Source organism: Herpailurus yagouaroundi, unplaced genomic scaffold, assembly GCF_014898765.1.
Source record: "Herpailurus yagouaroundi ecotype Mexico unplaced genomic scaffold, PumYag 77, whole genome shotgun sequence".
In the NCBI taxonomy this organism is placed as follows: domain Eukaryota; kingdom Metazoa; phylum Chordata; class Mammalia; order Carnivora; family Felidae; genus Herpailurus; species Herpailurus yagouaroundi.
The window spans coordinates 78515108-78531463 of record NW_024412388.1 but is presented as its reverse complement, the minus strand read 5'-3'; the positions used below and the strand labels follow the sequence as shown (position 1 = coordinate 78531463).

At 40.6% G+C, this 16356-nt stretch overlaps 1 protein-coding gene and 1 long non-coding RNA gene across 3 annotated transcripts in view; one reads left to right on the top strand and one right to left on the bottom strand.

Annotated features, from left to right (window-relative positions):
- BRDT (bromodomain testis associated) overlaps positions 1-1083 on the bottom strand; it is an 81153-nt gene extending 80070 nt beyond the window's left edge. For both annotated transcript variants that reach the window (XM_040470964.1, XM_040470966.1), the window contains exon 1: positions 770-1083. The gene's annotated coding sequence lies outside the window, so the exon portion shown is untranslated. The remainder of the gene's footprint in view (positions 1-769) is intronic.
- A 44-nt stretch (positions 1084-1127) lies between these two features.
- LOC121027473 (uncharacterized) overlaps positions 1128-16356 on the top strand; it is a 35502-nt gene continuing 20273 nt past the window's right edge. The window contains exon 1 of the long non-coding RNA XR_005788756.1: positions 1128-1247. This is a non-coding gene — a long non-coding RNA (uncharacterized LOC121027473). The remainder of the gene's footprint in view (positions 1248-16356) is intronic.

Here is a 16356-nt window from a genome sequence, read left to right as displayed (position 1 = left end):
AGACTCATGCTACTATCCTAATCCCCAACCCGCCTAAGCCACACCCAAAAATTTACTCTTCTTCACTGACCCCCCCCCCCCCGCCCCCACTTTGTGCTCACACCTGTCCATGGTTTTGAAATTTTTCTCCTGCTTACCAGAGCTCCTCCCATCACTCTTTAGGCTAATTTCTATCTGTCTTTCAAGACCCAGCTTATTTATCACTTCTACCCAGATACCTCCCCCATCCCCTTCTACCCACTCGGGTCCTTCCCAAGGGTCCCAAAGCACCACGTAGATACTTGTAGATACTTCATCTGAATTCTTAACGTAAGCCAGTGCCTTGAGGTTAGGTGAGCCTGACCTGCCGCACTCAACAGAGGATTAATTAGGCATGTTAAGAGCTTAATAATGTTAAACGAATAAATAAAGGAATAAATCAAGGCTGGGGATCTTCCTGTCCCAAACGATGATACCCAGGATGAACAATAAAATGCCAGCAACAGCTAAAGCTCCGTACTTTATTCTGCACACCCAAAACTACAGTACATCTAGAGACCCACCAATCCTAGGCCTAAGAGCTGCACAAAGACCAGGAATGTTTTTCAAGAGTTGGGAGTAGGCGGTTGCGTAACCGGAACGTCACCCCCTCGCCCTAACCTCCTTCTTCCCACCCCTTCCTTGCAAAAAATGCCAAAGCGTTTAAGAGGAAGGTCCCAGTTTTTAAAAGGGTCCACTGGGGCAACAAGCTTGCAGTTGGTAAGCCAAAGAAAAGCAACTGGCAGCTCACCTGGGCAGCAACGCACGCACCGGTATGGCCTCCCCAACTGCCTCGCCAGTCGCAGTGTTGATGGGGGAGGGGAGAAGAGAAAAAAACGGTTGTTTCCTACTCAGGGTCCCGCCGAGGGCCCGGATCCCAAAGCAATGCTCCAGGTAGAGGCTCTGTCACCTTTGGTGAAAAAAACCTTATCTGATCGTCCCCTCCAGCTTGCACAAGATGAAGCGGTGCGAGGTAGCAGTCCTTCACCGACCGTCGCCGCCAGCTCTCACCCTAATGGCGGCGGCCACTAGCCGGCAGCGACAGGCGCCTTTATGGGGGACCTGCTGCAGGCGGCCCGCCCATTGGCCTGAGCGTGTCACGTGGCCACGCCTGGAGCCCGGCGGCGGGTAAAGTGCGCCAGGTATCAGCTCCGCAGTCCGGCTTTTGCCGAGGTTCAAGGTCTTTCACCCTGGGAGTGCACGTTTGTTGAGCCTTTACTGAATGCCAGGTATGGTGCAAAGAGCTGGGGGTTTAGGAGAAGGAGTGCCACCCAAGAGTTTATCGTTAAAACAATTCAATGCATTAGACCTGTATTGTTTTGGGGGGGAAGGGTGTCCTGAGTTTTGGCTTGCATTGTTTTCGTCGTTTACGTACTTTTCTCCAGTTCCCCCCAAAGTTCCCATCTCTTTCATGTAGTGAATGCTCAGTATTAGATAGCAGGTGAGGTGGGAGCCCACATGAGCTCATTGGTTTTAAAATGGCACTCAAGAGCAGCTTAAAGACAGCTGCGTGAAGAGAGTTATTTAAGATTTTGAGAGTCTTGGCGACTACCTCCTTTTTATTTGTGGACGTGTATTAGAAGAGTGTATTTAACACCGAAGAGTCAATACCGTAGCGTATACTTGGTTTAGATTTGATGTTTGTGTTCTTGTTTTTGTTGTTTAAACCCTTATTAGGTAGGAAAAAGATTGGAACTAGGATGTGATCTAGGTATAGACCTAGGGTGTGACCTTTACGCTGGGAAAGGCCTCAGGGAAGTCAAAGGAAGTAAAATCCAGGAATGACTCTGTGCAAATCTTGTTCAGCTGTCAACTTTTTGGCTCTCCTCCTGAGAACCAATATAAGGGAGAAGCGCATAGTCCACACTCCAGTGATCTTTTAAAAAGCTAAATCTCATCTTGTTAACACCCTTAAAACCTTTCAATTACTGTCCATTACTTTTAAGATAAATATCAAAACCTTTTAGATGAACTACAAGAGGGGGCACCTGGGTGGCTCAGTGGGTTAAGCATGCGACTCTTGATTTTGCTGCAGGTCATGATCTCATAGGCTCAGGTCCTAGATCTCACATCAGAGCCCAGGCATTGGGCTGTGTGCTGATGGCCTCAGGGCCTGCTTGGGATTCTGTCTTTCCTTCTTTCTCTGTCCCCCTCCCCCACCCCATGCACACACGGGCTCTCTTTCAAAATAAATAAACTTAAAAAAAAAAAATGCTACAAGGCCTACCTGACTTCTCTATCTCCAGCTCCAACCACCCCACCAACAGTTCCCGTATTTCCAGCCACACTGACTTTTTAGTTCTTTCCAGTACCCTATTACTCTCTCCTCCCTTCCTTCCCCCTCTCCCCCCAGGGCTTCTACGATGGTTTCTTCTCTCTACTCCCATCCTACCCTCAGGTCTCAGCTCAGTCATTTCCTCAAGGAGGCCTCCACTAGATTGGTCTTCCTGTTATACACTCTCATTACAACCATATTACATAGCACCCATTACAATTGTAATTTTACAGCCAGGCAAATAGTTAATGTCTATATTCCCCACTACACAGTAAGCACCATGAATGCAAAGTATCAAAAGTCAGAGTGTATTATCATTAAGTACATTATCCTTTGATCCTGCCAAGTTTTAAGGACTGTGACAAATCAGATTTGAATTAAAGGTGGGGGAGGTAGTGAGGGGGAGAGTGACAAAAGCAGATTTGAGTTTTTTAAAGAAACTTAAAATGGTTGTAAAATGGAGAATCTGGAGAATGGGTTTATTTGGGAGGTAGACTCCCAAAGATTTGCTGTTAGAGTGGATGTAAAGATGATATGGTGTTTCTGGCTTGAGCATTTGGAGGAAGGCACCATTTACTGGAAAGGGAATTGTAGGAGGGGAGCAAGTTTGGGGGAGGAGGAAGATAATGAGTGCAGTTTTGAACATGAATTTAGGGTGCCCATAAAATATCTGGATAGAGGTTTTGAATGGTGAGTTTATTATACAGCTCAAAATTCAGTCTAAGTTAAAGATGGGAGAGGAAGGCAGGAAAGAAGTTACAAGAGTAAAATAGTTTTGAATATTTTTCAATAGTTTTGAAATAATGTTTATGGAGAACAGGAGAAAAAATTGACTGGGAAAATGTCTTAGTAAGACATATCTGAGACAGTTAAGATGGAGAAATTTGTAATTGTTCATGGAGAAGATAATTGCTTTTCCCCAGTATTGAGATTTTCCAGGGAATGTGTGACAGATAATACAGAAAAGTTGCTTCTAAGTTATTGGTAAAAAAGTGGCTGAAGACCAGTAACAGTATAATACAGTAAGACTAAGATATCACAAGTCTATTCTGTGACATAAAATAGTTGTAATTATGGGGTTTTTTTAGAAAAACATAAATTTCCATTTTAGTTTAAATCAATATATCACATGAATATAGATGAAAGACATTTTCAACTTTCCATCTTACATTCTAGCATCACATTCAACAAGAGGAAGCCCATCTTTCTGGTCTCCTATGGATTTACAAGGATCCCCAGATAACTGAGAGAATTTAAATTTACAGGGTGTCTAGGTGGCTCAATTGGTTAAGTGTCTGACTCTTGATTATCTGGCTCAGGTCTGAAGTGGGTTGAGTGCTGGGTGTGGAGCCTTGTTGGGATTCTTTCTCCCTCTCTCTCTACCCCTCCCCCACTCTGTCTCTTTCTCTCAAAATAAATAAACATAAAAAAAGAATTTAAATTTATAAATGGTTTTGTATAGGAATTTGGAAGCAATTTAATACATACAGCTATAGAGGATAATTTGTTACTAAAAATAAAAATATGTTAACTCTGTGTTGCTAAATCTGAAAGTCAGCTCTTGCTAGTTCTTTCTTCTCAATGTTGGAATTTCCAATGCTCACTCCTTGGACCTTCTCCCTACTGAAACACCCTTAGGAACAGCACATCCAGTCTCAAGGCTTATCTGTCCTTGGCTCCCAAATTTACATGTCTATCTTGAACCCTTTTCCTGAACTCCAGACTCATACTTCCAACTGCCTACTGCATATCTCCATGTGGAAAGTCTAATGAGCATCTTAAACTTGGTTTTTATGTCCAGACCTGAGTTCCTGATAATCCCCCTTCAAACTGCTCTGCCCACAGTCTTCCACATCTCAGTGTATGGCAGCTCCAGTCTTATAATAGTTACTTAGGCTAAACATTTCAGGACTCCTGGGTGGCTCAGTTGGTTGAGCGTACCACTTCAGCTCAGGTCATGATCTTGCGGTTTGTGAGTTCGAGCACTGCATTGGGCTTTGTGCTGACAGCTCAGAGCCTGGAGCCTGCTTTGGATGCTTTGGATTCTATGTCTCCTTCTCTCTCTGCCCCTCCCCCACTTGTGCTCTGTCTCCCTCTATCAACAATAAATAAACACAATAAAAATTAAAAATTAAAAAAATTCAGTCATCCCCTGTCTCACATCTTACAGCCAATCAAGTTTAAAAGGATTTGATTCATCAGCAAATCTTTGTGGCTACATTTTCACAACCTATCCAGAATCCAAACTAGTCCAAGTCCATATAATGTTTCATCTAGTTTATTGCAGCAGACAGATCACCAATGCTTCTGCTTCTCCCTTTGGTCTTCTTCAGTCTAGCCTCAATACAGCAATAGAATGATCTTGGTAATCATCTCACGTCACTCCACTCCTCAGAACTTTTCAATGGCTACCCATGTCCCTCATAGTGAAAAAGTCTTGCAGTGATCTCCAAGGCTCTACACCATCTGCCTATTAGTTGACAAAGCATGAGAAAATGTTTTGAGTCAAATAACACATACACTTAACTCAAGGGGAGGTATGGCTTGTAGTCCCAGTCTTGCTTCCTCCCTATTCAATTTCATAGTTGAAAACTTTGACCTTTTACTTACTTGCCTTAGATATCAATATTTTTACCAGCAGACTTTCCATTCTATTTTAAAAGTAAAATTAAACGAGGGGCACCTGAGTGGCTCAGTCAGTTAAGCGGGCGACTTCGGGTCAGGTCATGATCTCAAGTTCAGGCCCCTCATCGGGTTGTGTGCTGACAGCTGGGATCCTAGAGCCTACTTCAGATTCTGTGTCTCCCTCTCTCTCCGCCCCTCCCCTACTTGTACTCTGTCTCTCAAAAATGAATAAACATTAAAAATTTTTTTTAAAAAGCAAAATTAAACGAGTTTTTAAATGTTAAACATTTTAACAAAATGTGTAATGTTTTTCCATAGGTATAAAGCTTGTAATTTCCTTTATCAAATTTATTTTGGAAATAGCATTAAATATAATTGAATATATATTTCTCAAATGTAACTTAAATGTGTAGAAGATTCAAATTTGGATGTGAATGTACATGTGTAACAAACAATGAGTTATCTTAATATAATCATTTCAAATAAAGATTACAAATAATTTTGGGGAGGTGGGCAGTAATCATGAGCCCCATCTGTGAGAAAAGAGCCACAAATTTTATATAGTAGTACCACAAAGCTTGAGTTTAGTTGATCAGCTTAAGAAGATTTATTTGTAAGATTTGGTCCCATTAACCTTGTCAATCAAGATTTTGTAAATAATAAAATCACAATGGAAAATACTAAAAGTTAATTTTGCATCTACAATGCTGAAACTATATGATATAAAGAATTTCTATCAGCATAAAAAATATAAATCAGGTCCAGTAGGAAGTTACAGAGAATCTGTGAAAAGGCTATAACCTAATCTGGAAGTCCTCAGAAATTCCCAGCCCTCTAAGAGTAACAATGATGCTTCTCTGTTTGGCTTTGATTGCACTTTCAGGCTCTTTATGAGAAGACCCACTATGAAGTGTCCATTTGTCCAAGTCTAGATTCCTAAAGGGCTGAAGAGGGGTGTTGATGAGCCACATACTCCAAAATAAAAATGGAGGATCAAATTTCAGTGGGGCTTCTGATTTCAGTCCCAGGACAGTATTAGGAACTTAAGGACTCTGACAATCCTGCACCTCCTCACTTACACAGGAATCAGTCAGTAACCCATTAATCCTATCACCTTTTTGCTATCCTTCCACCTACTGTCCCCTATTCCCTTCTTATCCAGCTTTCATATTACAGCCAATCATAATAATCCCTTCTTGCAGTCACTCCTAACTCCTCTACCTCCTCTTCCTTATTTCATGCTTGGGAAGATTACAACGTTCATTAAACCCTTATTAAACCTTAAATTTAATCCTTTTTAGGTCTACATCTACTCTTTGCCTTACAGTTTAGTGTGACTGAAGGAAAGGTCACAACAATGCTTGTCAAGCTGCCTTTTAAAGAAAAGAACAGCTACCACTGCCATCCCCGCACTCCCGAATCATTTTGTGTGCTATAGTTTTCTCCATAGCACATATAACCATCTGATACATTATAGAATCGTTTACTTAATATATCTCTCTCTCCATAGAATGGAAGCTCGGAAAAGAAATTTTTGTCTTTTGGGTGCCTGGGTAGCTCAGTTGATTAAGTGTCCCTTCGGCTCAGGTCATGATCTCATGGTTGCTGAGTTAGAGGCCCGCATCCAACTCTCTGCTGTCAGCACAGAGCCAGCTTCAGATCCTCTGTCCTTGTCTCTCTCTGCCCCACCCCCACTCCTGCTCGTATGTTTTTTTCTCTTTCAAAAGTAGGTGATGGGCACTGGATGTTGTATGGAAACCAATTTGACAATAAATTTCATATTAAAATAAATAAATAAAATAAAAAAATAAACATTAGAAGAAATTTTTGTCTGTTTTGTTCACTGCCTTATCCTCAGTACCTATTAGAGTATCTGGCACATAGCAGGTATTCAATTAATAGTGGTCTAATAATGAATAAATGATTTATGCCTAAAGACCTACTCTTCACCAAAAGGGACAAATATGTAAAGTGATATATATTTCTCAGTTGAGAAATCCACTGTCCAAAGTGAAAAGTAAGAGATGGTGCCCTGACTTATGCTTGAGAAGAGGCCTGAAGTTCCCTGACATGGCCTGTATTAAGTACAGGAGACTATCTTGTATTGGAGTGGGTTAGGGAGTTCCTAAATATTTGCTGGTGTTGCCCAGCAATTTAAACAGGCTACCAGCTTTCAAATGTCATTGAAATTATGAAAACTCTATGGATCTAAACCCCTACCAATTGGCTGGAAATTGGCACATATATTTTCTGTTGTACTGAAAAAGCAAAGAGACCACAGGAAAAATTTACGTGTGTAATAATGACCGGTCTTTTGGCTCCTTTCAACAATTATAATCCATATTAGGAGACTGAAGAAGATCCCTTCGGTGATCCAGTGGGTCTTTCCCATATCTGAACTCTTTTATCAGAACTAAAATAAGTTATTCAAAAGGGCGAAACTCCCCTCTGACAGAATCAGAGAAAGAGCCATTAGTAAAATGAGATCACTTAAATTCAAAGGAAACCAGACCTTTTTGTCAAGATTCTTTTGTTGTCTACTCATTGCTTATTCTTTGTTTCTTAGGAGCCTTTTATGTTAACTTTAGTGAATTCTGACCCCTTGTCCTGACCTAATACATTCTAGGGATTCGTTTCTATTGGAGAATTGCACATTGTAACTCAGCCACTTCCTAAATTGTTATTGGCACATAGGTAATTTTTACAGTGTACACAAAGGCTCCTCAGAGAAAAATAAGCAACAGAAGGATTTTATTTTGACGAAGTGGAGTACAGATCATGAAAGGGGAGGAAATTCTTATTCACTCATTTTGGTTAGTTTTCCTTTGAATTGGTTTTACTTTGAGAGCTAATTATTGACATGTAGATAAATTTTTACATGTTATTAGTGGTTAAAAAAAGGATTTTTGACTATGTTTAAAATGGTAAAATTTTTTATTTAAAAATTTTTTATATAGCTGAATCTATAACTTCTATGTATTCACCTAGAAATGCTGAGGTTTGAAGTCAGAATTAATAATGCCTATATTTCTTTCTTTTTTTTTTTTTTTAAGATTTTTGTTTGTAAGTAATCTCTATACTCAGTGTTGGGCTTGAACTCACAACTCTGAGATTGAGAGTCACATGCTCCACTGACTGAGCCAACCAGGCACCCCATTAATGCTTGTATTTAAGAAATTTTTTTGAGTGTCGTTGACACACAATGTTACACACATTAGTTTCAGGTGTACAATGTAATGATGCATCTCATCTCTATAGCTTATGCTGGGCTGGCCAAAGTGTAGCTACCAACACTGTTACAGTATCAATGCTTATACTTCTTTATCCTAAGTTCTACCAGAAGATGAAGCAATTCAAATTATAAGTAATGAGATAATGTGTTATAACCTATGATCCCTCAGGCTAATAGAATAAGCAAATTGTCTCTCGAAAGTACAGTAAGGTGGGGCGCCTGGGTGGCGCAGTCGGTTAAGCGTCCGACTTCAGCCAGGTCACGATCTCGCGGTCCGGGAGTTCGAGCCCCACGTCAGGCTCTGGGCTGATGGCTCCGAGCCTGGAGCCTGTTTCCGATTCTGTGTCTCCCTCTCTCTCTGCCCCTCCCCCGTTCATGCTCTGTCTCTCTCTGTCCCAAAAATAAATAAACGTTGAAAAAAAAAATTAAAAAAAAAAAAAAGAAAGTACAGTAAGGTAATATAATTTCAGAGAGATAATGCTACTTATTTAAAACCCGTATATGCCTTTCATTCTATTTTAATTAATGTTGTTACTGTCTCTTTTATAAGCGAAAGTCTCCAATGTGATAATTGTTGAAAATGAACAGTTTTGTTGTTTTTTTTTCACTATCATCTATTTAACAAATACTTGAGTATAGAAATCTAATAGGTGTATGCTTTTTATACTTTTGAATGGCATTCAAAGAACTTATTAAGTTCAATTTTTAAGAAGTCTTAGAATCCCAGATGATAAGTTTCAGCTGTAGGGCTTTGGATTGTGTCTATGGGCTATGCTCACGCCTTATGCTCACGCCTAAGTATGTAGGGAACCTCTAACCAGGCCCTGCGGGGCACTCTGCACAAAAAAAATGAGGTCAGTAGCATGAAGGACTCTGGGCTCTGAAGCATTTGGAACAGGGTTTTACAACCCTTTCCCAATATTAGATCCTTTTTAGGCAAAGGATCAGGGAAAGAGAAACCGGAAATGAGGTCATCCAGCTGGTTTGATAAAAAAGAGAAGGGCAAAGGGACCAGAGTTACAACAGGGAAAAGCAGGTCAACAAACTCAGGCGAAGGGGAAGGAAGAGGGATGTGATCAGAGAAAGGAAACTCCCTTTGAAGCCCTGGAGGTCATGCAGTTCTGAGTGAAGGCTGGGTCCAAGGTGGATGGGTGAAAAATGGTAGAAATGAAAGTCTCTGGAGTTGAGATTGAGAAACAGGGAGGCAAGAGTGTCCTGGAAGGAAAAGCCATCTCTGCTCTTCTCTTTCTAGCTGTATTCACTCATTTCCTTGTATTTGTGTCTTCTCTATCTCTGGTGCCTTCCTTTAGTTCACTAAGTGACAAAAACACGTAAATAACAGCTGATGGCATAAAGTCTAGGTTTTTCATTAATGCTGATTTTACTTAACATGGAATCTGTGTTGAAATGCTGCAAATCAATGGATTAAACTGTGGGAAGAACTCACTGGTGAGTGATTTGAGATGCTTCACAGACAATAGCAATAAAAAACAGAGTCACAGCATCATGAAATTATTACATGTTTAGTTCTCTTTCACCCCTTGTTAAACCCAAGAGAATAGGTCAGTTTGTTGCTGCTTTGTCTTGAATACAAGGCTCAAGAAATAGCATATAAGGGATACCCTGGAGATTCTGATGTACACATCCATAAATAACATTTAGAAAACACTGGCATAGACCAATCCAGTTTGTGTGTGTGTATGACCAGGTATCCCATGAGTAAAAATTTTAGCATACACCCGTAATATTTAATGTAATAAGTGATATAGTCAGAGTAATGCATTTGTACATATTTGTTGCTTTTTAAATTAATGTTTTAGACAATTTTTTGCTTTTTGCTTTTTCCTTTTTTTATTGAAGTCTATTTTACATACAAATTACATTAGTTTCAGGTGTACAGCATCGTGATTTGACACCTCTATGTGTCATGTGGTGCTTACCACAAGTTTAGCTACCATCTGTCACTATACAATATTATCAAAATAGCATTGACTGTAATCCCTATGCTGTCTCTTTCACCCCTATGACTTATCCATCCCATAACTGGAAGCCTGTACCTCCCACTCTCCTTCACCCCTTTTTACTCATCCCCCCACCTCCCTGCCCTCTGGCCATCCTGAGTTCTCTATATTTATGGATCTGTTGCTCTTTATTTGTTTGATTTGTTATTCAGATTCCACATGTAAGTGAAATGATGTGGTATTTGTCTTTCTCAGGCTGACTTATTTCACTTAGCATAATACCCTCTAGGCCATCTGTGTTCTTGTGTGTGTGTGGATCTTCCTGATCCATTCATTTATCGGTGGGCACTTGGGCTGCTTCCATATCTTGGCTATTGTAAACAATGCTGCAGTAAACAGAGGGATGCATATATCTTTTTAAATTAGTGTTTTCATTTTATTTGGGTGAAATACCTAGTAGTGGAAGGGCGCCTGGATGGCTCAGCATCTGACTCTTGATTCCAGTTAAGTTCATGATCCCAGGGTCATGGGATCGAGCCCTGCATTGGGCTCCACACTGAGATGGAGCCTGTTTAAGATTCTTTCTCTCTCCCTCTGCTCCTCTCCCACTCGTGCTCTCTCTCTCTTTAAATTAAGAATAAAAATTAAAAAAAAAAACAACAACCCAGCAGTGGAATTACTGTGTCCTATGATATTTCTATTTTTAATGTTTTTAGAAACCCCCATACTGTTTTCCACACTGGCTGCACCAAATACATTCCCACTGACAGTGCACATAGTTACTTTTTTCTCAACATCCTTGTTTTAACTTGTTATTTCTTGTTTTGTTTTTTTTTGACACTAGAAATTCTGACAGGTGTGAGGTGAAATCTCATTGTGGTTTTGATTTGCATTTCCCTGATGATTAGTGATGTTGAACATCTTTTCATGTGTCTGTTGGCCATCTGGATGTCTTCTTTGGAAAAATGTCTATTTGGATCCTCCACACATTTTTAATGGGATTATTTGGGGGTTTTTTTTGTTGAATTGCATAGAGGTCTATATCCCTATATTTTGAGTATTAATCCCTCACCACATATATCATTTGCAAATATTGTCTTCCATTTAGTAGGTTGCCTTTTTGTTTTGTCAATTTCCTTTGCTGTGCAAAAGTTTTTTATTTGGGTGTAGTCCCCGGAATTTATTTTTGCTTTTGTTTCCCTTTCCTGAGGAGACATATCTAGAAAAATGTTGCAAAGGCACTGTCAAAGAGATTACTGCCTTTGTTTTTTGTTTTTTGTTTTTTTTTGTTTTAATGTTTATTTATTTTTGAGAGAGAGAGAGAGAGAGAGAGAGCGAGAGCGAGCAGGTGAGGGGCAGAGAGAGAAGGAGACACAGAATGTGAAGCACACTCCAGGCTCTGAGCTGTCAGCACAGAGCCTGATGCGGGGCTCAAACTCACAAACTGTGAGATCATGACCTGAGCCAAAGTTGGACACTTAACCACTAAGCCACCCAGGGGCCCCTGCCTCTGTTTTTTGTTTTTTTTGTTTTTTTTTGTTTTTTTAATGAGTTTTATGGGTTCAGTCTCAGATTTAAAGATCTAGTTCAGTTTATTTTGGTATTGGTTTTAATAACAATTCTATCTGATAAAGATATCTCACCAAGATACAAAGATTCAAATGGAAATACACTGTTGCCCGTACTTAGTAAGTCTTTTTTTTTTTTTTTAAGAGAGAGAGAGAGAGAGAGAGAGAGGATGCAAATGAGTGAGGGGCAGAGAGAGAAAGAAGCGGGGCTCACCTGAAGCAGGGCTCGGGGTCACCCAATGTGGGACTTGAACTCACGAACAGTGAGATCGTGACCTGAGCCGAAGCCAGATGGTTAATGACCGAGCCACCCAGGCACCATGTACTTACTAAGTCTTGATACTCATTTTTATAATTCATTACACAAATTTTTCAGTTTTTAAGACCTGGCTAGTAAATTTCTTTCTTTCCTGGTGTTAACCAATGTTTTTGTGAACCAGGAGATTTTGCAATTTTAGTATTTTTAGCAAATAGTTTCAAAACCTGTTGAAGTTTTTAAACAAATCATAAATTGCATCTCCAAGTCTTTTTACTGTCCAGGCAAGACTTTAGAGGTAACAGTTACATCATTTTGGGGAACAAAATTGCCAAACGATGGAGATAATTTTATAGATCAACTTTCAAAATGTTCTTTCCATAGCATGAGTTCTTAAAAAGCAGATATTTTCTTCTTCATTCTATAACTACTTGTTATATCTAATCAAGTGCCACAGTTTTTACCTGGAAAACTCATAATATACTTCTGTTTATTAACACTGCTGTTTATTAATACTTCTGTTATAATACTGCTTCTGTTTATTATTATTTTCAGTTTGTGTCTTATTTGCAGAAACCTTTTATTTATTTATTTTTTTAATTTTTTTTTCCAACGTTTATTTATTTTTGGGACAGAGAGAGACAGAGCATGAACGGGGGAGGGGCAGAGAGAGAGGGAGACACAGAATCCGAAACAGGCTCCAGGCTCTGAGCCATCAGCCCAGAGCCTGACGCAGGGCTCGAACTCACGGACCGCGAGATCGTGACCTGGCTGAAGTCGGACGCTTAACCGACTGCGCCACCCAGGCGCCCCTGCAGAAACCTTTTAAAGTCAAACTATATAATGTGTGATTTTTCTGACAGCAACAACCAGTTCTCCAACAACAACAGGGTTTCTAGTAATTTAATTCAATTCTGACACTGTCAGGAGTTAGCACAAACCCAGCAGGTTAAGGGCTCAGTCCCATACGACTGCCCGTACTTTAGATGCCACTCACAAACGGGGTACCCAGGCCATCCACACTTCTGCCCGTGGGGTTCCCATGACCCCTCCTTAAATGCATAATTTGCTAGAATGCCTCACAAAACTCAGAAAAATACTTTTCTTACATTTAGAGGTTTATTATGAAGGATACAACTCAGGAACAGCCAAATGGAAGACATGCACAGAGCAAGATAAGGGGTGGAGGTGAGGGGAGCCTGTGTGGAACTTCCATACCCTCTCCTTGGCAGCCAACCTTCAGACCCTTCAGTGTGTGTTGACTGACAGGGAAGTTCCCTGTACCTTCTTGTTTAAGAGTTTTTATGGAATTCAATCTCTGGTCCCTGTGTCCCTACTTGGAGGTCACGGATGGGGCTGCAAGTTCCAACCTTCTAATCACTGGTCTTTCTGGTGACCAGCTCACATTTTGAAGCAATCTGGGGGCCTTGTTAGCACAAACTCGGGTGTGGTCACAAAGGGTTTGTTTTGAATAACAAAGGCACTCCCATGCTTCTATCTGGAGATTCCAAGGGCTTTAGGAGCTCTGTGCCAGGACTGGGGAACAAAATTAAATACCTATATTTTATTATGCCACATAATATCCCATGTGACTCTTAAGCAGAGCCATGAAAATTGCAACTACAGTGTGCTTAAAATGAATGATTTTATTCCTGTTAATACTCACTATTGAGTAAGGTTGCGACTATTAGCTCCCACTTACACTCCCAATATCTTGCTGTATCAGAGTTTCTAATTGCAAAGAACAGAGTCTACCTTAGCTAATTTAAGCAGGAAAAGGACCAGATGTTAGGGAGCTCACAAAATTGTTGAGAAGTCTAGACTCAAAGCTAAACTTCAGGAATACTCCACACCTGCTGTGGAACTAGCCTTAAATGGAAATTGCTGCTATCAACTGCCCCACTAAACTTTACTCAAGTTGCTCCTGCTGTCTTTCACGGTGACCTCTCTGCATCAGGAACTTGACCTTACAGTCCTCACTACCCCCCCAAAGTTGGATGCCTCTGCCATCAACTGTGTCATCAAGGATAGACATTCCTTTCAGAGCCCAATTAATTTCCTTTCTTACTTACTCCTGAATCAATGAATCGAAGTCTGATGGTATCACTAACTGGCTGAGCCATTGCACCTGCTGTGTGTTCAAGCGAGGTGAACGGCCTCATAATGTGGGAATTTCTACCCATGTGGAAAGGCTAATAAAAAAATGCTGGGCATCCATGAATACAACAAATGTCTACCTACATTCCTTAGTCTAGGTACCTGTGTCATTGTGTATATTAAATATTATAATAGTTTACTTTCTGTTTTTGTTTGATTAAAAAGCAGATATGGAGCAGGGGACAGAAGCCCTGTTAGCTCTACCACTGAGGAAACTCTTCAGGTATGTGGAATGTCTCTGCTGGGGCTGTGGGTCCCTCTGGCACCTTTGAGCCCCAACTGCCACAGCAGATGGCTGCAAAGGATTGAGGCCAAAATGAACTGTCCAAATAAAGAAGATACTTGCTGGTGCTAAAAGCTCTTGTTAAGATATTGAGAGGTCATGGCAATGCAGCAGGATCTCTTACTGAATAATCTGTGGGTCTAAACAAGTGAATAGAGGAGATGAAGCAGTATTAAGAAGATGTCTAAGAACTTAATAAAGTTGAAGACATTAACTATAATCCACACTAGTAATATGCAAGAAAAAGACAAATCAGAATTGCAATAAGAAAACTAAGGATTGTGTATGTTGCCGGAGAAACTTAACATTTACTTCAACACTTAAAATGAATGAGTATGAAGAATAAACGTTTAGGTTGCTAATACCTAGCAAAAGAAATGACCCTTGTATAAAAAGCAGCATTCCTAGGGGTGCCTGCTGACTCAGGAGAGCATGCAACTCTTGATCTCGGGGTTATAAGTTCAAGCCCCACGGTGGGTGTAGAGATTAGTTAATATTAAAGAAAAAAAGCAGCATTCGTAGGTTGGCATATGTTATAACTACACCAAATTCTTCCTCGATAAATCCTTGAAATACCTCAACATGAAGGGCTTGCAAGCAAATCAGAATAAAATACATAATGTGACCAAAATATGGAAATGGCAGCAGTCATTTGAAAACCTGATGAGCAGCATCAGGAAAGAGATTTTCAATTGGAACGAAAACACAAAGGGTTGAGAGACATCTCTCAAATGACTCCAGAATCTGTTTTGAGCCTCAGGAAAGATGATACATAATGACCCACAGTGGCATGAGCTTGAGAAGAGCTTCCCCATTTCTGAGCTGCTTTTACATGGTTCCAAACTGTCATCAGAGTTGGTCTACTTACTGGACTAATTGAGTAACAGAAAAGCACAATCCCAATTAAACCTTCAACTTTATTTTTCTATTATGTTGATGATCTCTTAATCTCTCAACAGGAGCTTTAGCACCTCACTTATTTTATATAATTCTCTGACACTAGCGTTTATAAGGAGAAGGTAGCACCAAATACATAGTTAGTGGTAATGGGCCATATTCCTATTAAAACATAACTGAGAAGCAGAAATTTAAGCCATTGTTAATAGTGAACATGTAGAAAGCCTGGGTACTCACACTTCTGCCCAGCAGACTAAAATTTAGGGGTTTCCATGAAGCCCCTTGCCCCACCTCAAGTTTGATAATTCCCTAGAATGACTTAGCACAGAAAAAAACACCTTATTTATTATACTTACCAGCTCATTATAAAGAATACAACTTGGGAAGAGCCAAACTGCAGGGTTGCATAGGGTGAGGTATTGGTGGGAGAGGTGAGTGTGTGTGCACAGACTTTCCATGCTGTCTTGAACAGGCCGCCCTCTGGGCCCATCATCGTGTTTACCAGCCTGGAAGCTCCCAGACCCCATCATCTAGGGGCTTTTATCTAGGTTTTGTTACACAGGCACAACTGATTAAATTATTGGTGATTGAATTCAGTCTCCTGACTCCTTTCCCCTCCCTGAAGACCAGGGAAGTGGGGCTAAAAGTTCGAACTCTCTGGTTACCCAGTGGTTTATTTGACGGCTAGCCCCCCATCCTGGAACTAGCTAGGGGCTCCCACCTTGAATCATCTTGTTACCATAGAAAAGTTACTCATCGCTCTACAGATTTCAAGGGTTTTAGGACCTCTATGCCAGGAACTGGAACAAAGACCAAATATTTAATTTTTATTATATCACAATCTCATTTTAAAATTACAAAATTTGGGGTACTTGGGTGGCTCAGTTGTTTAAGCATCTGACTTCTCTGGTCATGATCTCACCGTTTGTGAGTCGGAGCCCCATGTCGGGCTCTGTGCTGTTAGCTTGGAGCCTGGAACCTGCTTCGGATTCTGTGCCTCTGCGCCGCCCGGGGGGCCCCGGGTGTTCGAGGTGGAAAGAACGACGGTCGGGAGCGGGTGTTGCTCAAGATCGGAAGAGCGTCG